Source organism: Pinus tabuliformis, chromosome Q, assembly GCF_031772625.1.
Source record: "Pinus tabuliformis cultivar Carrire ecotype Pingquan chromosome Q, CPIR1, whole genome shotgun sequence".
In the NCBI taxonomy this organism is placed as follows: Eukaryota; Viridiplantae; Streptophyta; class Pinopsida; order Pinales; family Pinaceae; genus Pinus; species Pinus tabuliformis.
The window spans coordinates 1,226,426,243-1,226,442,270 of NC_142296.1; the positions used below are offsets into that span (position 1 = coordinate 1,226,426,243).

Genomic DNA, 16,028 nt, shown 5'->3' on the forward strand with positions numbered 1-16,028 from the left:
TCTACCCTTTGTCTCATATAAATACACACACACACAGAAATGCGATTTAGTCTTAGGACCATAAAATATTTTATCGTACACTGTATTCATTATAAAAGCAAGTTCCCCCTTGATGAAGACTATAATTATTGGTTTCTTATCACTTTTTAGGTGTAACTATATGTTGTCACAAAAATACAACCGCCCCATTTTTAATTTATTATTTTTATATCAATAATGAGGACCCTCTAAATAAATTATGGACATATCGTTCTTTAATACCTTCATTCGGTTAATTGTGTGACATTTTTGTGAATTTTTGTTTTCTTCAGATTTTCATTCTAATTGCTTTATTGCGTTTAGTTTCTCATTATCTTTCCATTGGTTCTAACTTCATCTTATTTAAACTAACGGTTTGCAAATAACGCCTATGCAAAGTTCTGGAGATTTCCATTGCTTAGGCTAAAATATATACAAAATGTTTTTTATTAGATTTTATATATTATTTAATTAAATAATTAATTTTAATTAATTATGATACTAATTGTATTTTATTTAAAATTATTTGTAAATAATAAATATTTTTAATTAATTTATTATTTTTTGATTAATTATTATTTTTTACTGCAGAACAGCTGAAATTATATAATAATAAACACTATATAATATCACAAATTGTATTAAAATAATTCAAAATATTTAAAAATATATATTTTAAATTAAAAACTTTTTTCTGTATGCCGGATCCCGAAAATTTCATTTTAATTACAATTCAAAATATTACCAAAAACAGAAATATGGAATTTAATTAATACATAGTGGTAATAGTTTTATACAGACTCACGCATTATTCAAAATAATTGTAATTATGTATTAGAGGGCAGTCCCACCTCCCCGTAGACCTTCACACCTTCGGTGTCCCTGACTTCCCATAACCATTATAACTCCTAGGCCCATGATCCATCTCCCACCTTATCCCTCACCTCTTATCCTTATACCTCCCCTCCTATATGCTCAGGGTTCATTACCTCACATGTTTTAACATTTTATTCAATATATATTTTTAATTATTTTAATTAAATAATATATTTTTAATATAATATCTAATTGTAATACAATTTAATTAATTTATAATTTTAATGAAATCTTAATAAATATTAATTAATTTAATTTAATTTAATTTGTATATTAATATTTATAGTTAACCATTATTTAATTTTAATTCTTGTATTATTAAATTTATTAACATAATGTTAAATTAGATTTTTTAAATAAAAATTCCAAATTTTGTTTGGTATGTATTTTTTTAAGAATTCTGGCAGTTTTAGTACCTTGATTTTGGAGGGGAATATTTTGAGTTATACTTATCCAAATGAAGCACAAGATGACTCATTGGTAAGCTAGAATTGAGGAGAACAATATGAGGGTATTAACTCAACAAAATCTATATATTTAATATGTGAAAGAATTAGTAGAAGATGAGATTACGAAATTGTACCAAAAAAATAGTTTGGAAAATTTGTTTAAACAATTTCACCTACCAAAACCTCTGTTGTCGCAAATTGGTTGATGATAACTCCCTTCAGCCATAGAAACCTTGACAGTGATAAATGAGAAGCATATTTTTCTTTTAATTTATTTATTTAATTTAATTTTAGTTAGAGGTTTTTTCTTTCCTATTTCAAGCACTTTGATTTTATTGTGCAAAATGAATTCATTTTATTTCAAAATTAATTGCAACAGATTTGTTGGAAGGGATGGAACTAAAGCATCTTGGAGCATTTCTATTGCACCAACAAAAGAAAAGACGAGTATTTGCAACTGAAAAATAGAGGGACCTGAACCAATTCTAACAACTCTCCAGTTTTTGAGAGTTTTGTAAATTATAAATATAAGTCTTGAGAATGAGGAAATGTTTCATCTCCTCTATAACTTAGGAGCTCTCAACACTTTTGTAAGGGGATTTTGAGCTGTAGATTGGGAGGAAAATCTTAGATTTGGGTTATTGGGAGCTTTCTTTTCAAATCTAGACTTTGTAATGGAGGTTGGGCCTACACTTTTGCATCTTTCTCCATTTAGTGGTAGAGCTTATGATTTGAGAAATATTGTTCGAGATGAAATTGAGGAACAAAGAAAAGAGACCATGTTTCATGAATTTATATTTAAATACTTGTATTTCAAATGAAATTTTTATTTTTTTGATGACAGATCTATGTAAAATGATTTTCATGTTGAGCATTGTTGTTCGATGTGAAGATGAATGTATTTTGGAGTAACTATATAGTTCATTAGCCTAATATATATGTTGTTAATTTTCTCTTTTGTTCATATGCTCAAATCATATTTTTGAGTAAATATTTACTCAGAAATATTCTATCTAAAGTTCACAACAAGACAACCGTACCACCTATTGGAGCTTTATAACACAACTCATGGTGGTATTTACATTCATATACATATATACATATACCAAAAATGATTTGCATTAACTGGCAAACAATGAAGGATACATAGCTCACATTTGATCAACCATCTCCCATGTAGCTTCAATGGGCCCAAAGTGCTTCCACTGCACTTTAAAATGCTCAATTACTTGATTCGAGAGCATGAGCATCTTTGTCTGTAAGATGCACTGAGGTTTTGGTTGGAATTCTTCTTCTGGCTCCACCTATAATAAAGATCAATCAATCACATGATCAACATCTTTAACATACTTCTTAAGCAATGACACATGGAAAACATCATGGAATTTCATTGTCGAATGCAGTGCAAGTTGATAGGCTACTAGTCCAATCCTCTCAAGAATCTTGAAAAGTCCACAATACCGAGGTGTCAGCTTGGCACATGATCCAATCCTCAAGGAGCTCTTCTTGGGTTTGATGTGCAAGTACACTTGTTCCCCAACCTAAAACTCCTTAAAAATCATGTTCTGACCTGCATAGCTCTTTTGTCTATCATGTGTTGCCTTTATATTATTCTTGAATACATGCATTTCATGTTCCATCTCTGCCTACATGTTCGGTCCTATCAACACCTTGTTCACTGGATCACTCCCGCTAATGGTAGTATTACGCCTCACATAGAGTGCCTCAAACAGAATCATCCTCAGAGACTCCTGATACTCATTATTATAAGTGAACTCAACTAGTGGAAGATACTCTTCCCACTTTCGCTATTGATGCATGACGTACATTCTTAACATGTCCTCCAAAATCTTGTTGACCCTCACTATTTGTCCATCTGTCTATGGATGATAAGTTGTACTGAAGGCCAACTCTCTACCCAAACCTACAAAAAACTCTTTTCATAACCTAGAAGTGAACTTGGCATCTCTATTGGATATGAACTTATTTCGTACAACAAGTAACCTCACTATATCTCTGATGAATACCTATGTTACATCATTACCTAAATAAGTATACTTCACTAGAATGAAGTGTGTTACCTTTGTCAACCTGTGCACCACAACCATGATATAATCATGATGTCTAGATGTCCTTGACAAACCTGTAATGAAATCAATGGAAATGACCTCCGCTTTCCACTTTGGAATCATAATCAGATGTAGTAATCCACCTAGATGCTTACACTCTGCTTTTAGTTGTTGACAATCCAAGCACCTAGCCACAAACTCTGCCACCTCCTTCTTCAAATTCGGTCAATAATAGAACTTCTTCACCACTATCAATGTATTCTAATATCCTGGGTAACTTGAATACAATTGAACATGAAATTCCCTCAAAATAAGCTTCTTGAGTTCTCTGTTGTCCGACACATAGATCTTGTCCCTCAATCTGACCAAACCATCTACAGTGAGATGATAGTCCACATTAATTTCAGACCTAAAAAGCGCTAAACTGGCTCTAAGGAACACTCCATGGTTAGAAGGAGTATGGAGGCGATGGTTGTTCTGAGCGAACACCGGGATAATGGTGGAATCTCTGCATCTCTTCAGAAAAGCTAGATCTGAATTCAACTTCGAGACCTGCAAGCGTGCCCGTTCAAAATGATGAACTTCAGACACAATGGCTTTACCGTGCAGGGAATCAATTATTGAATTGAGGCTTCTGTGATCCATATCAATTATAAGAAGAGTTTCGGCGAATATCACATGAAGAAAACCTTTGTCGACACTTTTCGAACCAACCAGTGTGGTTCATCGTCAGGACAAGTTGAGGAGTCAGATCATGGCTGCAAAATAAATAGGGAGAGCAGATCTTCAAACGGCTAGATTATATAATGATATATTTATTAAAATATTCTCATTAGGATATTAAATTATTTAATTGCTTTTTAATTTTTAATAAATTTTATCATAAAGGAGCGTGAAGGGGAATTCAGCAATGAGGAATTCTTGGCCCTCAAAACCTTAAACCAGAACCATGACATCATCATTCTAAAGGCCGACAAACGAGGAGCTGCGGTCATCCTTAACAAGGATGATTACCGCAAGAAGATGTTAGATCATCTTCACAATAGTGGCAGTTATAAAAAGCTGCCCAAGAACCCTCTTAAGAAAATTTCGAGGGCGGTGGCTCTTGCCATCAAGTCCAGTAGCTCGGTGAATTCCCTTTGCCATAAGCTCATTGAGAGCAGTCCCATTACTCCTAGGATCTATGGGTTACCTAAGATTCATAAAGAAGGGGCCCCCCTGAGGCCTATTGTCAACACCATTGGTGGTCCGACCTACCTTTTGGCTAAGTTCATTGCCCTCAAGCTTAAGCCCCTAGTTGGTCATACAGAGTCCTTTGTAAAAGACTCTGCTTCCTTCATAATGAACTTAAGGGCATAAAGCTTGACCCTGAAGATGTCCTCGTCAGCTTCGATGCGGTCTCCCTTTACACTTGCATCCCTATAAAGGAGGCCTTGGAAGTGATCTATCGCCTAACAGATCCTGATACCGCTCGGCTGGTTGAGATTTGTCTCACTTCCACTTTTTTCTGTTTCGAGGGTGAATTCTTCGAGCAGACCTATGGTGTTGCCATGGGCTCACCCCTTTCCCCTATTGTTGCGAATCTTTTTATGGAGGATTTTGAAGCCAAAGCTTTGGCCTCAGCCCGTCTCCTTCCCAAGCTATGGAAAAGATATGTTGATGACACTAATGTCATCTGGTCCCATGGCCAGGAGGAGTTGGATCTCTTCTTCAATCACCTCAACTGTCAATCTTCTGCCATTAAGTTCACCATGGAAAAAGAAGTCGATGGTTGCCTCCCCTTCCTGGATATTCTTATTTCTAAAAACCAGGACGGTTCCCTCTCCCACTCAGTATTCCGGAAGAAAACGCATACTGAGCAGTATCTTCATGCCGATTCTCATCATTTCCCCGCTCAAAAATTGGGTGTTCTTAACACCCTCGCTACTCGTGCCCTTAGGATTTCTAAAAATTCTGTAATTAAAAAGGTTCCTAAAGAACGCCTGCAAGGTGTCCATCTTCCCTATGTCCAGGGAACCACAGACAAGATTGCTCAGATCCTTAAGAAATATAATATTTCCTCTACCTTTAGGCCCCTCAATACCATTCGTAAATCCCTCCGATCGGTGAAAGATCCCATTGACCCTAAGGACATGAAGGGCGTCTACTTAATCCCTTGTTCTTGTGGGACCCCCTATATCGGGGAAACAGGGCACTCTATCCATCAAAGGATAAGCAAACATGCAGCTGACCTAAGACATGGGAGAACCAAGTCTTCAGCGTTAGCGGAGCATGCGGAAAAGACCAAGCATTAGGTCTGTATTGAGGATGTCAAGGTTATTACCAAGGTGGCGCAATTACATCACCGTAAATTTAGGGAGGCGATTGAAATTGAAAAAAGGCCTAACAATCTCAATAGAGATGACGGCTGGAAGATCAGTAGTTGTTGTATCCTTGCCCTTTCTTCTTAGTCCTTCCTTTTTCCCCTCCCCCGCCCCTTCCCCCCCTTCTTTAATTTTTGTGTTTTCTTTTTTCTTGTGCTGCCCCTTCCATCCTCCTTAGGTTTCTCCTTTATTTAGTTTTCTCTTATTGTCCTATTCTTATCCTTCTAGTATTTATAAAGCTGTTGCTTGTTCTATTTTTATTCTTTTCCTTTTCATAATTTTCTTGATATTTGACCATATGAATAAAATTTAAATAAATTAAGAATTAGAAATTAATTTTAACCAATACTCCATAATAATTTATTTCCTAGTAGTTTAAATGATTAAGTTTATCAATAAATAATAAAATGACTTTTTAATTTAAAAAAATTATATATTTATTATTATTATTATTTTATTTTTATTTTTATTTTTATTTTTTATTATATATATATATATATGGATTAATTTAAATTAGAATAAGTGATTCAACATTTAAATGGCATTAAAAATATAATCAAAACTTCTTCTCCTTTTTTTTAATGAAATTAATATGATAACATAATATTATAAATAGAACTTTTATTTTATATATATATATATATAGATATTCACATTGGATTAAATGATGTTTGACTTAAGTATTTCAATACTTAATAAAATTAATATTATAACGCTCTAATATATAATTAGAATAAAAACAAAAATCCCCTTCACGCTTTTTTTTTTTTTTTTTTATAAATGAAATTAATAAGATAACCTAATATTATAAATAGAACTTTTATTTATTTATTTATTTAATTTTTTATTATTTATTTATTTTTTCCATATTGGATTAAATGAAGTTTGAATTAAGTAATTTAATTCTTAATAAAATTAATATTATAACACTTTAATATATAATTAGAATAAAAATAAAAATCCCCTTCACACTTCTATATGATAAAATTTATTAAAAATTAAAAAGCAATTAAATAATTTAATATCCTAATGAGAATATTTTAATTAATATATCATTATATAATCTAGCCGTTATATAGCCGTTGATGTTAAACATAGCCGTTTGAAGATCTGCTCTCCCTATTTATTTTGCAGCCATGATCTGACTCCTCAACTTGTCCTGACGATGAACCACACTGGTTGGTTCGAAACGCAAGGTTTTCTTCATGTGATTTTCGCCGAAACTCTTCTTATAATTGATATGGATCACAGAAGCCTCAATTCAATAATATCTATAATTGTTTGGAAATAATTAATCTTATATAATTTAATATATATTTACCTTTAATATATTAATGAGATATTACATGTTTATTATAATTCTTTATAAATATATAAATTCTTATAATTTAAATATTTATGGTATAAATTAAAAATCCTCTTATATATACACATATTAAAAGTTAATAAATAATAACAAAATTACAATTTTTTTTATATATGACTTTTATATTTTATTGAAATATTGTTTATAATATATAAATTTATATAATTTAAATGTGTATACTATAAATACAAAATTAATATATATAAAAAATTACAATTCTATTATCTAATACAAATAGAAAATAAATAATCAAATTTAAAAATTAAAATAATGTTTTATATACTATTTTCTATATATATTGAAATATTAGAATTCTATATATATATGCAAATTCTATATTAATTCTTATAATTTAAATATTTATATAAATTAAAAATATATACACATATTAAAAGTTAATAAATAATAACAAAATTACAATTTTTTATATTAATATTGAAATATTGTTTATAATATAAATTTATATAATTTATGTGTATACTATAAATACAAAATTAATATATATAATGAAAAATTACAATTCTATTATCTATACAAATAGAAAATAAATAATCAAATTTAAAAATTAAAATAATGTTTTATATACCTATGTTTCTATTTATATATTATTGAAATATTAGAATTCTATTATATATATGCAACCAAAAAAATTTAAAAAAATTATTTATTATATATGTATTTTTTGTATATTTAATTTCTATTAAAATATCACAATAATTATTTATAATTATATAAATTTAAATGATATATATATATGAAATTTACAATTTAAAATATTTTTTTAATTTACATGTTTAATTAATATAATTTATTAAAATATTATACTTCTATGGTTATAAATATATATAAATTATATGATGATGATGATGATGATGATGATGATGATGATGATGATGATGATGATGATGATATGATGATATATGATGATGATATGATGATGATGATGATGATGATGATGATGATGATGATGATGATGATGATGATGATGATGATGATGATGATGATGATGATGATGATGATGATGGTGGTTAACATCCACTGAGATCAAATTTTGGTCTATCGGACCTAAAGAAACAAATTATCTAGTTTGATTTAATATTTTATTCCTATGCTCAAAAAGCTTGGAGAGAAGCCTCCCGAGCTCAGTATAATTTTGACATCGTAAAAGGCTAGGAAGGTCAGTATTGCGACAAAGATTATGAAACTGAGATGTAATGTGGTTGTACGTGGGTAGAAGTGGTTTTCATCCTCGATGTTCCTATTCTCACAGAGATGGCAGATCCTTTCCATCCATGGTGTTTTAGGAACTGCCCAATGACCTGTTTCACTATGGAGCTCATGAGAGTTCATGCTAATCTTCGCTATATTAATTTTCTTCTTTGACCTAGTTAAAACAAAGAGATACTTTTGATCTTTTAGGGAACCCTTGCTTGACTGCTTGATTGAAAAGCTTGTGGACGTGGGGGATGAGGACAGGACCTCCAGTTTTTAAGATTTCTACCTGGTAACCTTCGATGTCCTTAGCTTTCCCATTTGCCAGGCGTTTAACCCCAAAATCAATGTCTTCTAATGACAAAACTTCTTTTGTTGTGAGCAAGGTTTCAAAGTTATCCATGACATTTGGAGATTCATAAAGCTTTTTAAGATAGGAATTCCAATTGTGTAAAGCAATTTTATTATTATCTTTAGTTTTCCTAGTCAGAATCTACCTCCAAAATTTCTTAGGATCTAGCTTAGAGAGTTGTAAGAGATTCTCTTGTCTTTTACGAATGTACTGCCTCTTTTTCCTTTTAGTTAGGGCTTTGTATATTTTTATCTTGCCCATTTTAAGAGATTCATCAACAACTTCCTTAATTGCTCTCCTTGCACTTTTACAATCTTTGTCATACCATGGGTTGGTTTTGCTATTTCTTTTATTATTTGAAACTTCAATTGAGAACTTGTTAATATAATATGAGAGGGTTGTAGTAAAATTATGATAGAGGTCTTCTATGTTGTCTATACTAGATAAAGGAAGCAAATTAGTTTTTAATTCATTTAGAAAGAGATCATTTTTATTTCTATCAAATATTAGGTTCTTTTGGCTATAAGGATTATTTTCTATGGGATCTCTATGCATGACAAAATTGAGAGTTATAAGTAAAGGCCTATGATTAGAGTCAAGCTCGTGGTCGTTTAAGATGTCAAAATTTATTATTTCGTTGTATAAAGGGAGATCGGAAATAACATAGTCTACCACGCTACTACCAAGCCCATGGATGCAGGTCATCTAGCTAGAATTGGGCCACTTCTTTAGACCGTTGCAAATTATGAGATCCTGAGCACTACAGAGCTTGACTAGCTCCGACCCAAACAAATTCTCCTTGAGGTCTTCAGAGCTCCTTTTGTACCTACTAGCCAGAGTAGGGTCTTCGTCTAACCAAAGAGGATTAGGGTTGGAATGATTGCTTAGAATAATAGCTTGGTTGCTTGAAATTCGAGGATATTACCTTCATTCCTTAGGCTAGGAATTTATATATTTACGATCTCTCTGCGGTAATAATTTAGGATGATGTATTTACAATCTCTAAGGTAATAATTTACGATCTCTCTGTGAAACTCGTGGCTTTTTACCTTTGGATCTGCGGTCAATCCAATCCGGTGCAAGTGTGATCTGCAGTCAGCTTTGCTGATATCAGGTGCACACATTCCTTATCTTTTTCTAATACATATTTGCTCATATTGGCCCACTTCTTTAGACCATTGCAAATTATGAGATCCTGAGCACTACAGAGCTTGATTAGCTCCGACCGAAACAAATTCTCCCCGAGGTCTTCAGAGCTCCTTTTGTACCTACTAGCCAGAGTAGGGTCTTCATCTAACCAAAGAGGATTAGGGTTGGAATGATTGCTTAGAATAATAGCTTGGTTGCTTGAAGTTTGAGCATTAAAGTCACCTATTAAAAGGATATTACCTTCATTCCTTAGGCTAGGAATTTATATATTTATGATCTCTCTGCGGTAATAATTTAGGATGATGTATTTATGATCTCTGTGGTAATAATTTACTATCTCTCTGCGAAACTCGTGGGTTTTTACCTTTGGATCTGCGATCAATCCAATCCGAGGCAAGTGCGATCTGCAGTCAGGTTTGCTGATATCAGCTGCACACATTCCTTAACATTTTCTAATACATATTTGCTCATATTGGGCCACTTCTTTAGATTGTTGCAAATTATGAGATCCTTAGCACTATAGAGCTTGACTAGCTCTGACCCAAACAAATTCTCGCCAAGGTCTTCAGAGCTCCTTTTGTACCTACTAGCCAAAGTAGGGTCTTCGTCTAACCAAAGAGGATTAGGGTTGGAATGATTGCTTAGAATAATAGCTTGGTTTGTTGAAGTTCAAGCATTAAAGTCACCTATTAAGAGGATATTACCTTCATTCCTTAGGCTAGGAATTTATATATTTACGATCTATCTGCGGTAATAATTTAGGATGATGCATTTACAATCTCTGCGGTAATAATTTACGATCTCTTTGTGAAACTCGTGGGTTTCGACCTTTGGATCTGCAGTCAATCCAATCCGGGGCAAGTGCGATCTACAGTCAGGTTTGCTGATATCAGGTGCACACATTCCTTATCTTTTTCTAATACATATTTGCTCATATTGGGCCACTTCTTTAGACTGTTGCAAATTATGAGATCCTGAGCACTATAGAGCTTGACTAGCTCCGACCCAAACAAATTTTCCTCGGGGTCTTCAGAGCTCCTTTTGTACTTATTAGCCAGAGTAGGGTCTTCGTCTAACCAAAGAGGATTAGGGTTGGAATGATTGCTTAGAATAATAGCTTGGTTGCTTGAAGTTTGAGCATTAAAGTCACCTATTAAAAGGATATTACCTTCATTCCTTAGGCTAGGAATTTATATATTTACGATCTCTCTGCGGTAATAATTTAGGATGATGTATTTACGATCTTTGCAGTAATTATTTACGATCTCTCTGTGAAACTCGTGGGTTTTTACCTTTGGATTTGCGGTCAATCCAATCCGAGGCAAGTGTGATCTGCAGTCAGGTTTGCTGATATCAGGTGCACACATTCCTTAACTTTTTCTAATACATATTTGCTCATATTGGGCCACTTCTTTAGACCGTTGCAAATTATGAGATCCTTAGCACTACAGAGCTTGACTAGCTCCGACCCAAACAAATTCTCCCCAAGGTCTTCAGAGCTCCTTTTGTACCTACTAGCCAAAGTAGGGTCTTCGTCTAACCAAAGAGGATTAGGGTTGGAATGATTGCTTAGAATAATAGCTTGGTTTCTTGAAGTTCGAGCGTTAAAGTCACCTATTAAAAGGATATTACCTTCATTCCTTAGGCTAGGAATTTATATATTTACGATCTCTCTGCGTTAATAATTTAGGATGATGTATTTACGATCTCTGTGGTAATAATTTACGATCTCTCTGCGAAACTCGTGGGTTTCTACCTTTAGATCTGCAGTCAATCCAATCTGGGGCAAGTGCGATCTGCAGTCAGGGGCAAGTGCGATTTGCTCATATTGGGCCACTTCTTTAGACCATTGCAAATTTTGAGATCCTGAGAACTACAGAGCTTGACTAGCTCCGACCCAAACAAATTCTCCCCGAGGTCTCAAGAGCTCCTTTTGTACCTACTAGCCATAGTAGGGTCTTAATCTAACCAAAGAGGATTAGGGTTGGAATGATTGCTTAGAATAATAGCTTGGTTTCTTGATGTTCGAGCATTAAAGTCACTTATTAAAAGGATATTACCTTCATTCCTTAGGCTAGGAATTTATGCTTTGCAAAACATTAATAACATTAAAAATATTGTTACTTCTAAGTTCAAAGAAAAAATGTGGTGTGAGAAAGATTTAGCAACTAAAAGACAATTAAGTTATTATAAGAAGGTCATCAACCCCACCCTAGAAGATCAAAAGTATCTCTCTGTTTTAACTAGCTCAAAGAAGAAAATTAATATAGCGAAGATTAGAACGAACTCTCATGAGCTCCATAGTGAAACAGGTCGTTGGGCAGTTCCTAAAACACCATGGATGGAAAGGATCTGCCATCTCTGTGAGAATAGGAACATCGAGGATGAAAACCACTTCCTCTTATAATGCCCTGCATACAACCACATGAACTCTTTTCTATATTTATTTATTATACATTATGCAGATAAGTAATACTTTCATAGATTAAGCCAAACTATATTGAAGTATGACTCTACGATAAATAAAGATATTCTCCCAAAAACATGAATAGTCCTTCAAAGTTATTAAATTGATAATATAATAACACTGCATCTCCATGTATTAAATATTTACACATTTATTCACACTGTATCCTTTAAAATAATAATAATTATATATTATATTTTATACATTTAATTTTCTTTTGCCTTTTTATTAATCTAATGAATTGTCTCCTTCACTAACTTAGAACCATGTTTCCTCATCGTAATAATTAATATATAATAATGTTTACAAATTTTATTTTATTTCACCTATTTGCTAACCTACTCAATTTGCTAACTTAGAAACCTATTCAAAATCACGCTTGTCAAACGTTCATTAAATATACTTTTTTCATGGGGTCCTGCGAAATTATTAATTTGAGAATATATAAATATTTACACTCATTTATTTACATTTTTTTTTATTCACACCATATCTTCCTTTAGTATAATAATTTATATATATATATTTTATAAATTTTATTTTATTTTTCCTTTTTATTATTCCACCAGATTCCAACACCAGAAATAAAAACAACTCATTACTATAACTAATGTTTAAATTAAAAAAAAATTAATTAAAAAATATGTAATTTAATTGATATGTAATTCTAAATGGTAGAGAGTTATAGTTTCATTGCACGAATCTTTACGCAAAAAAAGGTATATTCAATGAACGTTTGACTCGCGTGATTTTGAAATCTTTACAAATTTTATTTTATCTCACCTATCTCATCTCTATATATTCAACATGACCGATCTTTATCGTCGTCTTCGTCAACTTCCAAAATATCTTCAAAACTCACAAAATGGATTTTTTTTATCTATAAATATACATGTTCAATTTTTATTTTGTATTTATTTTCATATAGATTAAATACATTTACAAATATTTTTTTTTTATAAATATACAATTCTCAATTTATAGATGTATACATTGATCAAATGTACAAAATATATATAGTTAACTATTCTAAATAAATATAAGACTTTCATTTTTCAATAAATTAGATATAATCATTAAATAGTTTATACATTTAAAATTGAAATATACAATCCAATCCACAAAGCAATCTTAAATAATCTTGTATAATATTGAAAATATTAATAATTTTGTATAATATTGAAAATATCAAGACTACCATCCATCCATTCATACCACTACAATGATAGTGATATCCATTCAAAAGTTAAATTATCCATAATCTAAATCTCTTCCGATAGAAATTCTAATTCTAAACAATAACCCCAACAAAATATATATTATTAAATCAAATTAATATTTATTCACTAACCATATTATAAAGATTTCAAAATCACGCGAGTCAAACGTTCATTGAATATATCTTTTTCTGCGTAAAGATTCGTTCAATGAAACTATAACTCTTTACCATTTAGAATTACATATCAATTAAATTACATATTTTTTGAATTAATTTTTTTTAAATTTAAACATTAGTTATAGTAATGAGTTGTTTTTAGTGAGATTTTTTTGGATTTTTTGGTGTTGGAATCTGGTGGAAAAATTTGAGGTTAAATCTTGATTTGTGTTATTTAAACTGGCTTTTTACATATTACTTTTTGATTATGCAAATATTACATATCAAACTTGTGATATCAATAAATTGCTGACTAGAAAAACCGTCCAGAAAAACAGTAGCACTAAACACAACTGCATCAAAAAGTGTTACTATGCTGCCATGAGTATAAATGAGCCTTGCTGTTTCTATTATAAAGCACTGGGAAAGTACCGAACATTGATAAGTAGCCTGTGTTGAATTCTGCATTTATTACAGACAATGGAAATCCATTGGCAGATGCTCGTGATGCTACTGGTGGCGACTCGAACTCTTGCCATCGTTGATGGACGGAGGCCGAGGGAGGTCTCTACTTCCTCGGCTCGACCTCCAAGAGACCTGGTAAATCTGTCTCCCTCTCAAGGCAATCCAAAGGTAATTTTTGAAGTTACAAAGCCCATCGAGGTTCCCAAAGAGAAGCCATGCTCTGTCCAACTGTTAGACCACGATTTTGCGTTCACTTATACTCAGCCTCCGGTTAGAGTAAATTATACGCCACCCCCAAATTGTCAGAAGAATTGGACGAAAGTGGTGATGGAGTGGAAGGGAACGTGTGATGGGAATCAGTATGACCGAATTGCAGGCGTGTGGTTGAATGGAGTGGAGATCCTGCGCACTTCTACAGCAGAACCTATTGAAGTAGCGATTGAATGGACCATTCAGAAGGACATTACTAAGTATTCTTCATTGTTAGATAAGCCTCAAATCCTTGAAGCCTGGCTTGGTAACTTAGTTAATGACCAATTAACTGGGGTTTATCATGTCAATATAACATTTCACTTCTATGGAGATTATGGGAAAAAAGGGTCAGATAACTCAGGGTTTGCAGATTCGATTCTGCCCATTTCGCTTCCTAATACTCAGATAATGGGCTCGTGGTTTCAAATAAATAGTTCATCTGATGTGCAGTCAAAGTCGTTGCAACTACCACCTAACACTTACAAGGCAGTTTTGGAGATTTTTGTTGCTGGCCAAGAAGATGATGAGTTCTGGTACATGAGTTCCAGTGGTAATGGGCCTTTTAGAGAAGTGGTAGTCTTTATCGATGGTGTCCTTGTAGGTGCTGTGTGGTTTGATCCATACTACTGGCAACCTGTTGTTGGTATTGGGGCATTTGATCTGCCCAGCTATGAGATTGAGGTTACACCATTTTTGGGGAAACTGTTGGACGGAAAAGAGCACACATTCGGTTTCGGCGTGACCAATGCTATGAACGTTTGGTATGTGGATGCTAATTTGCACCTGTGGCTTGATGAGAAGTCTAGCAGTGTCAGAGGGCAATTGATTGGACACGAGGAGCCGAAGTTGGAGTTATCTTTTGGGCCAAACCCCGATGGATCATTTCACACATCTGCGAATAGGACGATCTCTTCCTCTGGCTGGGTAGAATCCTCTCATGGAAAGCTCATTACTAATACTTCGCAAGTGTTCAAGTATGATAATTTAATAACAAATTATCGAGATGTGCAGCAAACAACAACAACCAACAGCGAGGTTATTGTAGCAGCAGCCACAGGAATAGTACTATCCTCTAAAGTTGACGTCGTTTTTCCCTTATCTCTGGATTCTTCTTATTCGAACATTGCACACGCATTTAATAAAAATGTATCCGTTGTTTCGCCTAATGGTAGCTTCTTCAGCTCTCTGAATAATACTCAAAATATATGGGAGAGCATGCAACAGATGTACAATTATCAAAGCACTGATGGATGCTTTTCCTGGAAATTGTTTCAAACTCGACAGACACTTCCTGCGGCAAGACATACTAATCTTGCGAGAGATGTTTGTTTCTTCCCAGTTCCGCAGCTGGCAAATTACTTTACAGTTTTCTTCCCAGTGCCCTGAAACAATTTCCTTTCTCTCATTTTTAACATCTTTATGTGTTTTCTTTGAAGTTGTTGGATAATAGTGAGATGGTATAAAGATTTTATTTCTCTCATTTTTAACATCTTTATGTGTTTTCTTTGAAGTTGTTGGATAATAGTGAAATGGTATAAAGATTTAAAATTTGAATAATATTTTAGATCAAAATTCAAGGTCAACAATTTCCTAACATCTAACCATTTAAAGTTTA

At 32.7% G+C, this 16,028-nt stretch overlaps 1 pseudogene; it reads left to right on the plus strand.

Moving 5' to 3' along the window:
• Window positions 1-14,053: 14,053 nt before the first annotated feature.
• LOC149224215 (peptide-N4-(N-acetyl-beta-glucosaminyl)asparagine amidase A pseudogene) lies at window positions 14,054-15,799 on the plus strand (annotated as a pseudogene).
• The last annotated feature ends 229 nt before the right edge of the window (window positions 15,800-16,028 follow it).